Below are 12,419 nucleotides of genomic sequence, written 5' to 3'. Positions count from 1 at the left end.
GTTTTTATGTATTTGCATGGTTTTGAAGGTTCCTTTTGGAGTTGGTTTCCAGGTTTATTCAATGTGGTCTGAGAGAGTACTTGATATAGTTTCAATTTTCTTAAATTTATTGAGGCTTATTTTATGGCTTATCATATGGTCTATCTTGGAGTAAGTTCCATGCACTGTTGAATAGAATGTGTATTCTGCAGTTGTTGGATGAAATGTTCTGTATATATTGGTTAAGTCCATTTGTTCCAAGTACAGTTTAAATCCATTGTTTCTTTATTGGCTTTCTGTCTGGATGACCTGTCTAGTGCTGTCAGTGGAATGTTGAAGTCCTCACTATTATTGTGTTGCTGTCTCTCTCATTTCTTAGGTCTATTAGTAATTGTTTTATAAATTTGGTACCTCCAGGAGTTAGGCACATATATGTTTAGGATTGTGATATTTTCCTGCTGCACAACCTTTTTTACCATTATATAATGTCCCTCTTTGTCTCTTTTAACTGCTGTTGCTTTAAAGTTTGCTTTGTCTGATATAAAAATCACTACCCCTGCTGGCTTTTGGTGTACATTTGCATGAAATGCCCTTTTCTAACACTTTACTTTAAGTTTATGTGAGTCCTTGTGTGTTAGGTGAATCTCCTGAAGGCAGCAGATACTTGGTTGGTGAGTTCTTATCTATTCTGCTGTTCTGTATCTTTTAAGTGGAGCATTTAGGTCATTTACATTCAGTGTCAGTATGAGATGTGTGGTACTGTTGCATTCATCGTGCTATTTGCTGCCTGTGTACCTTGTTTTTTTTGTTTTTGGTTTTGGTTTTTATCTTGTATTTTTGTTTTATAGGTCCTTTGTGATTTATGCTTTAAAGAGGTTCTGTTTTGATGTTTCCAGGATTTGTTTCAAGATTTAGAGCTCCTTTTAGCAGCTCTTGTAGTGCCAGCCTGCTAGGGGCCAATTCTCTCAGCATTTGTTTGTCTGAAAACAACTGTATCTTTCCTTCATATGTGATGCTTAGCTTGCTGGATACAAAATTTTTGGCTAATAATTGTTTTGTTTGAGGAGGCTGAAGATAAGGGCTCAATCTTTTCTAGCTCGCAGAGTTTCTGCTGAGAAATCTGCTGCTAATCTGATAGGTTTTCCTTTATAGGTTACCCAGTGCCTTTGCCTCTCAGCTCTTAGAATTCTTTCTTTTGTCTTAACTCTAGATAACCTGGTAACAATGTGCCTAGGTGATGATTTCTTTGCGATGAATTTCCCAGGTGTTCTTTGTGCTTCTTGTATTTAGATATCTAGGTCTCTAGCAAGGCTGGGGAAGTTTTCCTCAATTATTCCCTCAAATATGTTTTCCCAAACTTTTAGATTTCTCTTCTTCCTCAGGAACACCGATTATTCTTAGGTTTGGTCATTTAACATAATCCCAGACTTCTTGGAAGCTTTGTTCGTATTTTCTTTTTTTTTCTTTGCCTTCATTGAATTGGGTTAATTCAAAGACCTTGTCTTCAAGTTCTGCATTTCTTTCTTCTACTTGTTCAATTTTATTGCTGAGACTTTCCAGAGCGTTTTTCATTTCTATGAGTTTGTCCAATGTTTCCTGAAGTTTTGATTGTTTTTTCTTTATGCTATCTATTTCCTTGAATATTTCTCCTTTCACTTCTTGTGTCGTTTCCTTGTGTCAGATTTCCTTGCATTGGGTTTCACCTTTCTCTAGTGCCTCCCTGATTAGCTTAATAACTAACCTCCTGAATTCTTTTTCAGGTAAATCAGAGACTTTTTCTTGGTTTAGATCCATTGTTAGTGGACTAGTGTTACTTTGCGGGGGGGGGGGGGGGGGGTGTTGAAGAGCCTTGCTTTGTCATATTACCAGAGTTGGTTTTCTGGTTCCTTCTCATTTGGGTTCCTTCTCATCCTGTCAGAGGGAAGGTCCATTGCTGAAGGCTGTTGTTCAGATTCTTTTGTCCCACAGGATGCTCCCTTAATGTAGTACTCTCCCTGATTTCCTATGGATGTGGTTCCTGTTAGCTGAGCTGAAGTGATTGTTATCTCTCTTCTGGGTCTAGCCACGCAACAAGTCTACCCGGCTCTGAGCTGGTACTGGGGATTGTCTGCACAGAGTCCTGTGATGTGAACCACCTATGGGTCTCTCAGCCATGGATACTAGCACAGTATTTGGGGTGTCTCCTGCGTCCTCCAGGAGCCGTCCACTTCCTTCAGAGGGTCTGTGGGTCCTCTCAGGATTCCTGGTTCATTCTTGAAGTCTAGATCTATTTTTTATTTATTTATTTATTTATTTATTTATTTATTTATTTATTTTTTTGAGACGGAATCTCGCTCTGTCACCCAGGCTGGAGTGCAGTGGCCAGATCTCAGCTCACTGCAAGCTCCGCCTCCCGGGTTCCCGCCATTCTCCTGCCTCAGCCTCCCGAGTAGCTGGGACCACAGGCGCCACCACCTCGCCCGGCTAATTTTTTGTGTTTTTAGTAGAGACGGGGTTTCGCCGTGTTAGCCAGGATGGTCTCAATCTCCTGACCTAGTGATCCGCCCGTCTCGGCCTCCCAAAGTGCTGGGATTACAGGCTTGAGCCACCGCGCCCGGCCTTAGATCTATTTTTTAATAGGCTAATCCTAAAACCATTTACTAAGTAACATTCTTTTTTTCATTGTTCTGTAATGCTTCCTCTGTTGTAAATTAAGATCCTGTAAATGCTTTAGTCTTTGCTAGACTTTCTTTTTCTCCTGTTGTTTTAAAATTTTCTCTCCCAACAAGATATCATATTGTGTAAGTACTATATGTTCATAGTAAGCATTTTTATCTGGTACTGAATAATAGTGAGAATGCTTCAAAATTTCACTTTAAGTATGCTATTAGGTACTGTATAGCTTTTTGGCTGACTTATTTTTGTCAGGTTAAGAAAACTGCTCTCTATTTCTAGTTTATTATATTAGCCTATAAATAATGGTTTTTCTGCACATTAGAATAATCATTTGATTCCCACTTTTAAATTATTAATGCAGTAGATTATATTGGTAGATCTGCCTGGTATTAAACTATCCTTACATTCTTGATCTAAAGCTTATTTGAATGGGATGTGTTACTGTATTCTCTCTCTCTCTCTCTCTCTCTCTCTCTCTCTCTCTCTGTCTCTGTATCTCTCTTCCTCTTTTCATCTCTCCTCGGGAACATCTTAAAGCATATTTTGGTAAATTTGCTTTTTATAGTTATTGATTTTCAGAAATATTTCTTTGAGAAGTTAAAAATGCAAAGGTTTTATTTCACTTTGTTTCAAATATAGTAATTATCTACAAACAAGAATCGTCCATTTTCTCCCTATTGAGACTCAAAACATTCACAGAACATAAACCTACTTGTTTCAAATATAGTCGTTATCTAAGAATAAGGATTATCCATTTTCTACATATTGTGAATGAAAACATTCAAAGAACATAAGGCCAAAATATCTTTCTTTTGTTTCTAACCTGTGGGAAGCCTGTCACTTTTCTAAAAGTCATGATCAGGCTGAGCTTCACTCCCCTTTCCTGGGCTCTCTGGTAGAATATGCCCTCCTAAGTCCTCCCTAGTGTGAGTCCACCCCTGTCCCCACCCATCCCTTCCCTCCACCACCGCAGTTGTTTCTTAATGCAGCAGAAGGCTGCAACAACCACAAACTACCTTGCCCGTGCTCAACCCATGCCCATGTCCTCCTGCACCCCCCAGTCAGACTATCCACTCCCACAACAACCAATATCAGTGTTCCCATTTTTCATGCATTATTTATCCTTCTATCAAATAAAACAGATCTAGCACATTTTAATTATCCTTTACGACAGTCTCTACTATTTTCCTTGTTTTTGTTGTCTAGAATTAACTTTCATCTTCTGATCCACATGAAATTTGTTCCATGTTTTTTACAAGCAATATCTAGTTGAATTACCCACCATGTTTTACTTTTTTCTCACCATTAGTTCATTCGTCTAATAAATTCTTATTGCGTGCCTTGTGTTGGCCTGCTATTATACATGCCTGGAAATATAGGAGTCAACAAATTTGTCTCTGAACTCATGTAGTTGACAATCTAATTAGAGAACAAAGATGATAAACAAGTAAACAAGTAAATTTTTTTTTTTTTTTTTTTTTTTTTTTGAGATGGAGTCTCGCTCTGTCGCCCAGCCCAGGCTGGAGTGCAGTGGCGCAATCTCGGCTCACTGCAAGCTCCGCCTCCCGGGTTCACGCCATTCTCCTGCCTCAGCCTCCCGAGTAGCTGGGACTACAGGCGCCCACAACCACGCCCAGCTAATTTTTTGTATTTTTAGTAGAGACGGGGTTTCACCGTGGTCTCGATCTCCTGACCTTGTGATCCGCCCGCCTCGGCCTCCCAAAGTGCTGGGATTACAGGCGTGAGCCACCGCGCCCGGCCTAACAAGTAAATATATATCAAAAATAAGTGCCATGGAGAAAAAATAAGTAGTATAAGGGTTGTTATTTATCTAGGTTGTCAGGCAAGGGCCTGTTACAGATGTGTGACAGTTGAATGCATACTTGAAGGAAGTCTGGGAGAAAAGTATCCCAAGTAGAGGGAATACCATATACTAATTGGGATCTTCAAGGAACATCAAAGCGGCCAGTTTTGTTGGAGCAGGATGAGCAAGAAGAACGTAGCGGTAAATGGAGGCAGAGATAGTGGGTGAGAGTGGGGTTGAGAAAAAAATCAGATAGGACTTTCAGACCCCTGTATATACTTGGTCATTTACTCTAAGTGAGACAGGATGCCATGACAGGGTCCTGAAAAAAAAAAGGGGACATATTCTTATTTTAGTGAGACCAATTTGAGTGTTGGGAATAAGGAGATTCAAAAGCAAAAGCAGGTAGGCCATTAAGAAACTGTTATAATAATCCAGATAAATGTTGGTGGCTTGGGTAAGGGAGATAAAGATGGAGATGATAAGAAGTGATCGCATTCTGGATGTAATCTGAAGACATGTCTGAGAGGATTAGTTGACAGAGTGTTAGTTATGGGGTATCAGTGAAAGAATAGAGGAAAGGCCTGAGAATCTGAAAAGATGAAGGTGATATGAAATGGCCTACAGTCTTGAATGAGTAGATTAGGAAGTAAAATTGAAAGTCTGGTTATGGGTTTTATAAGTTTGAGATACCTATAAAACATTCAAATAAATTATTAAATAGTGAACTGGGTATATGAGCCTGTAATTCAAGAAAGAGGTCTGGATTAAAGTTATGATTTGGACAACATTGTCCTACATATGCCATTAGTGTCATGATTCCAAATGAGATAATCTAGGGAATAATCATAGAGAAAAAAGGAGAGGAGGATAATTTCTGGTGATATTTCAATGCTAAGTGGTTGGGAAAATGAAGAGAACACAGTGAAGTTGACCAAGATGAAGTATTTACTGACGTGGAAGAATCAATGCGGAATGTTGTTCGAGATACAAAATTAAGATAGTGTGCCAAAGAAGGGGGAGTGATCCGTTGTGGCAAGTGTTATTCATTGGTTAAATAAGATGATTAAGAATTTGCCGCAATGTGGAAGTCATTGGTGACTAGAGCAAAACTATTCCATTGGTGTGGGGGAGATTAAAGCCTGATTTGAATAAGTTTAAGAAATTGAGCAAAGAGGAATTAAAGACAGGAGAATAAGACAATTTCTTCAAGAAGTTTTGATTTAGAAGGGAGCAGAGAAATGGGTCAGTAACTTCATGGGCAGTAACTGAAATAGGAGAAAAGGTCTTTTCCTCTTTTTTAAAAAGGAGAGAATTTTAGTGCACACTTAAGGTGATTCTTTTCTTCCTGCAAAATTTTTCAAAATTTTATACATGTATATTTCTATTCCAATCGTTTCTGGGGTACAAGTGATTTTTGGTTATAAGGTTGAATTGTATGGTGGTGGTAAAGTCTGAGATTTTAGTTCATCCATCACCCAGGTAGTGTACATTGCACCCAATATACACTTTTTGTTTTGTCCCTCAGCCCCCCTACCCCCTCCTCAGTCTCCAGTGTACATTATGCCTTTGCATACCCGTAGCTTAGCTCCCACTTATAAGCAAGAACTTCGTGGTATTTGATTTTCCATTCCTGAGTTAATTCTTTTAGAATAATGGCCTCCAGCTCCATCCAAGTTGCTGCAAAATACATTATTTCCTTCCTTTTTTATGGCTGAGTAGTATTCCATGGTGTACATATACCACCTTTTATTTATCCCCTTATTGTTTGATGGGCACCTAAGTTGTTTCTACATCTTTGCAATTGTGAACTGTGCTGTGATAAACATACATGAGCAGGTATCTTTTTGATATAATGACTTATTTTCCTTTAAGTTGATACCCAGTAGTGAGACTGCTGGATTGAATGGTAGATCTGCTTTTAGTTCTTTGAGAAATTTCCATATTGTTTTCCATAGAGGTTGTACTAATTTACATCACTACCAGCAGTGTATAAGTAATCCTTTTTCACTACGTCTATACCAACATTTATTGTTTGTTTTGGGTTTTTGTTTTTGTTTTCGTCTTTTTATAATGTCCATTCTGGCTAGGATAAGGTGGCATATCATTATGGTTTTAATTTGCATTTCCCTCCTTTACGTATTATTTAATGAGAGTCTTTTGGTGGTAAAGTATCTTAGTTTTCATGTGTGCTCACATACACATACACAGAGTCTTTAGTGACAGGCTAGTTGGGTATCAAATTCTGAATTGATTTTTTTTCTCTAATACTTTTAAAGTTTATTTTTGTCCTGGCATCTGTTGTTACTAAAGAAAAATCTTCCACTAGTCCATTTGAGTTCATTAGTAGGTAATCTGCCTCTTATTTTAAGTACTTTTAAAGATTTTTCTGTATCTTGATGCCATATGATAGATCTACTTTTTATTATACTTTACTTAGTAATTACTGTGGACTTTTAATCTGCTAACTCAATTATTTGATTTTATAAAATTATCAGTAATGACCTTTTCTATAACTGATTCTTTACAGTTGAATTAAATCCTCTCTTTCTGGAATTCCCATCATATGTGTGTTGGAGCTTCTCAATCTACCCTCCAAGGCTCGTAACTGCTCTTTTAAATTTTTCAGTACTACTGTCTTAATTTAAAAAAAAAAAAAAAAAAAAAAAAAAAAACCTAATATTGCAGTGTTTGGCACAGAAGAAGAAGTTCAAAGTACAACTTTGCAGTGCCACGTTGACCAGCTATTCTGGCATTGGTTATTCTTTAAAGTTATTTTTAAGGTTAATATACCTTGTCAGGCAGCAGGTCTCAAAACCTAGAGAAGCTTAAAAGCCTAAAGGCAGCCTGGAAAAAATCAAGCTAATTAAAATGCTCTTTCCCATTTTCTCTTCCTCCTATGCCCTCATCCCTAAAGAATAGTGACGAAGCCTTCCTTAAAAAGATATGTATAAAATAGCAGAAAGAAAAAGGGGATCCAGCAAACATGCGAAGACATACTTAGATAATTCACAGTAAATGTTCCAAATAATATTCAGCCTCACTAATTCTCAAATAAATGTAAAACAATGGCAGATCATTTTTATCCATTAAATTAGTGGCAATAGGAGGAAAAGAACATTTTGCTGACAATTGTAACAGTGAAATTGAAATTCTCTTCTTGTCTGGTTTGAATCTAAATTAGGACAGTTTGAAAGCAATTGGGTCATATCTATGAAAAATCTCATAAACATTCTACCCTTCCATGTAGCAACATTGCTTCTGTGAATCAACCATTAGGCAATAAATGGAAATAACAAACCAAATTTCCCCCCACCTCCCAAGAGATGCTTATTGTAACATTACTGATAATATTGAAAAATTAGAAGCAGTCTATATCAGCGACCTACCCTTGTTTTGACTGTCACTTACCATAAGAAAATATTAGGTCTACAACGTAACCCAACAGCCACACCCATGAGTCAAAAACTTCCATATAAGGAAACTGTTCAATCCATTCTATTTATTTAAACAAGCCAATAAACAAAGCTGGTTTTGATCCACTAAACTGATCCTAAAACCTAGGAGTAGGTTATGACTCACAGTTTGAAAAGCACCAATCTGAATGTCCTATGAAAGGCATATGATGGAATATGAATTAAATTTGATATTCACAATTTTTTATTTTGTTTTTGTTTGGGGGTAGTTGGAGGGGTACTATGTTTCCTCAGCCAGCAAGGAGGATAATGTTTCCAGATAACTCCATATAATGGGGATTTACTGTAATGATACCAGCTCTGTTCTACTATGCCCAGTCATTCTCATGTATCTATCTCTCAATACACCACGGGTCCTTTATGGATTCTTTTGTGATGTCTTCAAGCTCCCTGTCCACTCTCTTGCAACTTGTCCAAGCTGATAGAACCTGCCTGAATCACTCAACATCTGATTTCAAGCATTTTATTTTGGTCAGCTTTTGGTATTAGGACTTCATTCTCAATCTAATCAATTAATATTAGCTGAGCTAGGTTGATTTCATTTGAATCAACAAAGAATTGCTAAAAGCTGCATTTCCTAGAAAATGTGGCAATATAATTGGCAGGTACTTGAGAGTCTCTAATGTTAAATGGAAAAAAAAATGAAAAATAATGAAAGAGACAACTTTTTATATGGAGTCTGTTTTCAGTTTTATTTGGATATTTTGTTAGAGACAAAAAAGGAATCCTAATATAGTATAAAATAAATTTCTACATAAGCAAGTATTATGCATTTGTAATCAGAAAAAATATCAAAATTAGCTCTGTGGAAAATGATCATCTTGCAAGCAAGTATCATGTACCCTTCCTCTTGATTTAGCTCATCTTCTTGATGTAAATATGAAGTGTCTGTGACTGCAATTCTGTTTGAAGCAGAAACTTTCATGTTTATCTTACAAATACCATCTCAGAGTACGTTGCTCAGTATAAAACTTATTTTGGGGGTTGGGTACAAAAACCTGCAAGGATATAGTCCAGGCTTCTTTTCCCAAGGTCCTTCACTTTCCTACTCTTAGTGTAACCATTATTTTGTAAAATTTGATAAGACCCCTAATAACTTGGGGTTTGGGAATTTGATTTGAAGTAACATGGCTCAGAGTATCACCTATTTTTTATTAAACCAAAAAAAAATTTCTATCTGACAAAGATGTGCATTTATGTGGGCCTTAATAATTCCCCCAAATAAAACTATTCATAAGTTCTAACAGTTCCAAATACTTCTGGTTTCAGCACACTAATAGGATTTATAACTGTCTTAGATAAGGAGCAGTATCTTCTAAAGCTCATGGAAAAGCCATATCAGAATGCCATGTGTTCAGGTACATTATCTTTTCTTTATGATATCAAGAATAAAATCTCGGCTTATGTTTTTACACAAGTCTTGTGTGATTACTCTTTCCCATTACTTGTTCAATTGAGCCTGACAAATGAGGTGAAAAAATCTTTCTCTTTCAAGGATGAACTAGAAAGACCTAGGCTGGCTGGTCACAAAACCACTGACTAGTTGGCCCTTTGTCTTTTTATAACCCCTCATTGTCTGGGATCCAACATCGTAATGAGTCTCAGACATGTTCCTCAAGTCTAGATAGACCTCATCCATGTGTTCGGTGATCCAGCCCGTCAGCATCCAAGCCAGCAGTGTGAGAAGGGGAAGTGTAGGGGATGCTCATTGCCCTGAAGGATGCATATGCCACTTCCAGTCAGGTCCTGCTCGCCAGAACATAGTCATGTGACCACAGTTAGCCACAAGGTTGGCTGAGAAATGCCTTTCGCTAGGTTCTATTTCTAACTGAAAATAGGAGGAGTGAAAGTTGGGATAACTAGTAAATATCAGTTAGTCCAAGTCATGGATTGTGGTATTAATTCCATAAGCAAGGAAAGTCATTTAAATGTTTTATGCAGAGGGATACCATGATGATAATTATGTTTCAAAGCGTGTTTCTGTGTGTGAGAGAGAGAGACTGAAAGAGAGAGTGAGATAAATGGATTAGAGAGAATTTGTCTGGGTATTAAGAGGCCATTCTCAAATCCAAGTGAGAAATGGTGGCTAGTAACAGTAGTAAGGATAAAGGGGGATGGAATGGACTCAAAAGATACAGAAGAGATAACATCAAAAGATGAAACAGGGGTAGAGGAGGAAGAAAAGACATCCAACTAACTCCTAAGTTTCTGATTTATACTGCAAATTCTGGAGATCAGGTGTTTATGGACCACTGAGTTTAGTTTTAGAAATGTGCTTTAGAGGTATTTGTCAGATAGGTGGTTTCTACACATTCAAAATAAGATTTCAAAACATATTAGCCACAAATTCACAATCAGCAAATTTCTCAAATTTGGTCATTGTCAACTAAACTATTAAAATGAATTTTCCCCTCTGAGTGTTTCTCATCTTAAAGGGTTTGTATGTATTACATGTCACAGAACAGTTTATTGCATATAAACATGGGAAAGCAAGCCAGGCAGAAGAAGTCTTGTAACCAGCTAAAGGCCCTGTTAATAAATCATGAACAGTCTTCTTGTATTAATAGTGTGGACAGGACTGTTGGTCACACACAGGAAAATGAGTCACACAGTCTTGTGTGTACAGCAACTCACTCCACACTCAGTGATGGGAATGATTGTTCTAACCGTGTGAGTGGCTACAAGAATTATGGCAAAGCTCCAGAGCTAGAAAGCTGGTCTTTTTTTTTTTTTTCAGTGTCACTCGAGTATGTAATTCACTAAATGTTTAGTATTGTATACCTTTTAGTTGACTTGTGAGCCCTTTCTAAAAGAGGTATATTTCCCTCTATTAGAAGGTAATCAAAAAAACCCTAAACTGCATTTTCTAAATGCTGTGTTCTTCTGCCCAATTGACCAAAATATACTTAGTTGATTAGGACTTTGAAGGGTTGGGGTGAGGGGACTAAATTAAGATGCAGGAATTTCAGTTTTCTAGGGGTTTTCTAGTCAACTACTTTATACTGCTGACAAATGGTTAAATGTTTACAATGAAACTAAGTATGCTAGGATTTCTAATGAGCAATGAAATTTTATAATTCATTTACTCATTAATTTCTTCATTTACAAGATGTACAATGTGCTGTCTTCTGGGCATTTGGGATACTTTAATGAGGTAGCAGTGAGTACAACGGATGGTCACTTCTGCCTTTGTTCTTCTACTCTTTAGAGAAGGGAAAGGACCAAGATTCAGATACCCTATCACTGCTTTCAACCCATCCACATCAGAGCCTTTGTTGAGTTCTAATGCTTAGCCCTCTTCTCAGCTAATTTGGCTGCCTCCATTGTAATAGGCCTCATGAGACTCCAGCCCAGGCCTGGCCTTTGGTTCAGCAGGCAGAGCCCAGAGATGTACTGGGCAAAGGTCAGGGGATTTATTATATGAGGCAATGGTCGGGTGTGATTTAATTTACTCCTCTGGTACCAGATATGTGTGTGTGTGCATGAGAGAGAGAGATTGAGGATGATTGATTTTGGAGGAATTTTTGTGAAGGTTTATATATCAAAGCAGAAAGACCAAGAAGTTAGAGATTAATACATGCCAAGTCGTGACCAAGAAACTTCTGTGGGATCCCACCTCCAACCCCTCCCTCTCTGCCAGATTTTAACCAAATCAGTGTGATGTGATCTGCTTGCATATATGAGTGAAAGAAAAAGGAAATTTAAAAAGTTCTTGATATAAAGCCTGGAGGAAACAATACGAAAATCCAGCCTCTATTTCAGCAATATCTGCCGGACTATTGGTTAGTATTCCCTTACTGTTATTTATTGTTTGATTAAAAGGCTGATAGTCAGGGTTTTGTTTTGGGTTTTTTTCCTACTTACTTTCGCATTTTTTAGATATAAATCTTTAACGTGGCTTTGACCAGATGTTTTCCTTTCCCCTCCCACTTCATTCTTCCCTCTTCTGGGTTAATTTCTCTCATTGTTCTCTCTTCCCTTTACTTCTCTGCCCTTTTCCTTTCTACTCTAAGCGAAACTTCTATTTTCGTGTGCTGGAGTTTATAAAGTATTCTTATTAGGCAAAGAAAGCCTTTGGCTGCCCTCCTCCTTGTCTGGTCACCATCAAGATATAATTTTGGTTTTCAAAGGTTGTTCTCTGAAGGAAGGACTAGTTTTCTGAGCATTGAGACAGCAGATAAATTTTGAGAAAGTCAACAGGGATGGTAATTTGCATTAAGTAGGAAATACTTAAGGGTTTTAATTCTGTTCCATGTGTTACATTTCAACAGTTTACATTAAGAAAAGTATTGTAGGCCGGGCGCGGTGGCTCAAGCCTGTAATCCCAGCACTTTGGGAGGCCGAGACGGGTGGATCACGAGGTCAGGAGATCGAGACCATCCTGGTGAACACAGTGAAACCCCGTCTCTACTAAAACTACAAAGAAACTAGCCGGGCGAGGTGGCGGGCGCCTGTAGTCCCAGCTACTCGGGAGGCTGAGGCGGGAGAATGGCGTGAACCCGGGA

The 12,419-nt window shown here is 37.9% G+C and overlaps 1 protein-coding gene across 4 annotated transcripts in view; it reads left to right on the top strand.

Annotated features, from left to right (window-relative positions):
* The window catches only part of LOC105487459 (growth hormone receptor), a 314,004-nt gene that overhangs the window by 113,626 nt on the left and 187,959 nt on the right, over positions 1–12,419 (top strand). For 2 of the 4 annotated variants that reach the window (XM_011750910.3, XM_011750908.3), the window contains exon 1: positions 11,368–11,696. The exons of the other annotated variants lie outside the window; for them this stretch is intronic. The gene's annotated coding sequence lies outside the window, so the exon portion shown is untranslated. Of the gene's footprint in view, positions 1–11,367; positions 11,697–12,419 lie in introns of those variants that run through there. 4 annotated transcript variants of the gene reach the window in all.

The sequence above is a fragment of the Macaca nemestrina genome, chromosome 6 (genome assembly GCF_043159975.1).
Source record: "Macaca nemestrina isolate mMacNem1 chromosome 6, mMacNem.hap1, whole genome shotgun sequence".
NCBI classification, from domain to species: domain Eukaryota; kingdom Metazoa; phylum Chordata; class Mammalia; order Primates; family Cercopithecidae; genus Macaca; species Macaca nemestrina.
This window is presented reverse-complemented; position numbering and strand designations above follow the sequence as displayed.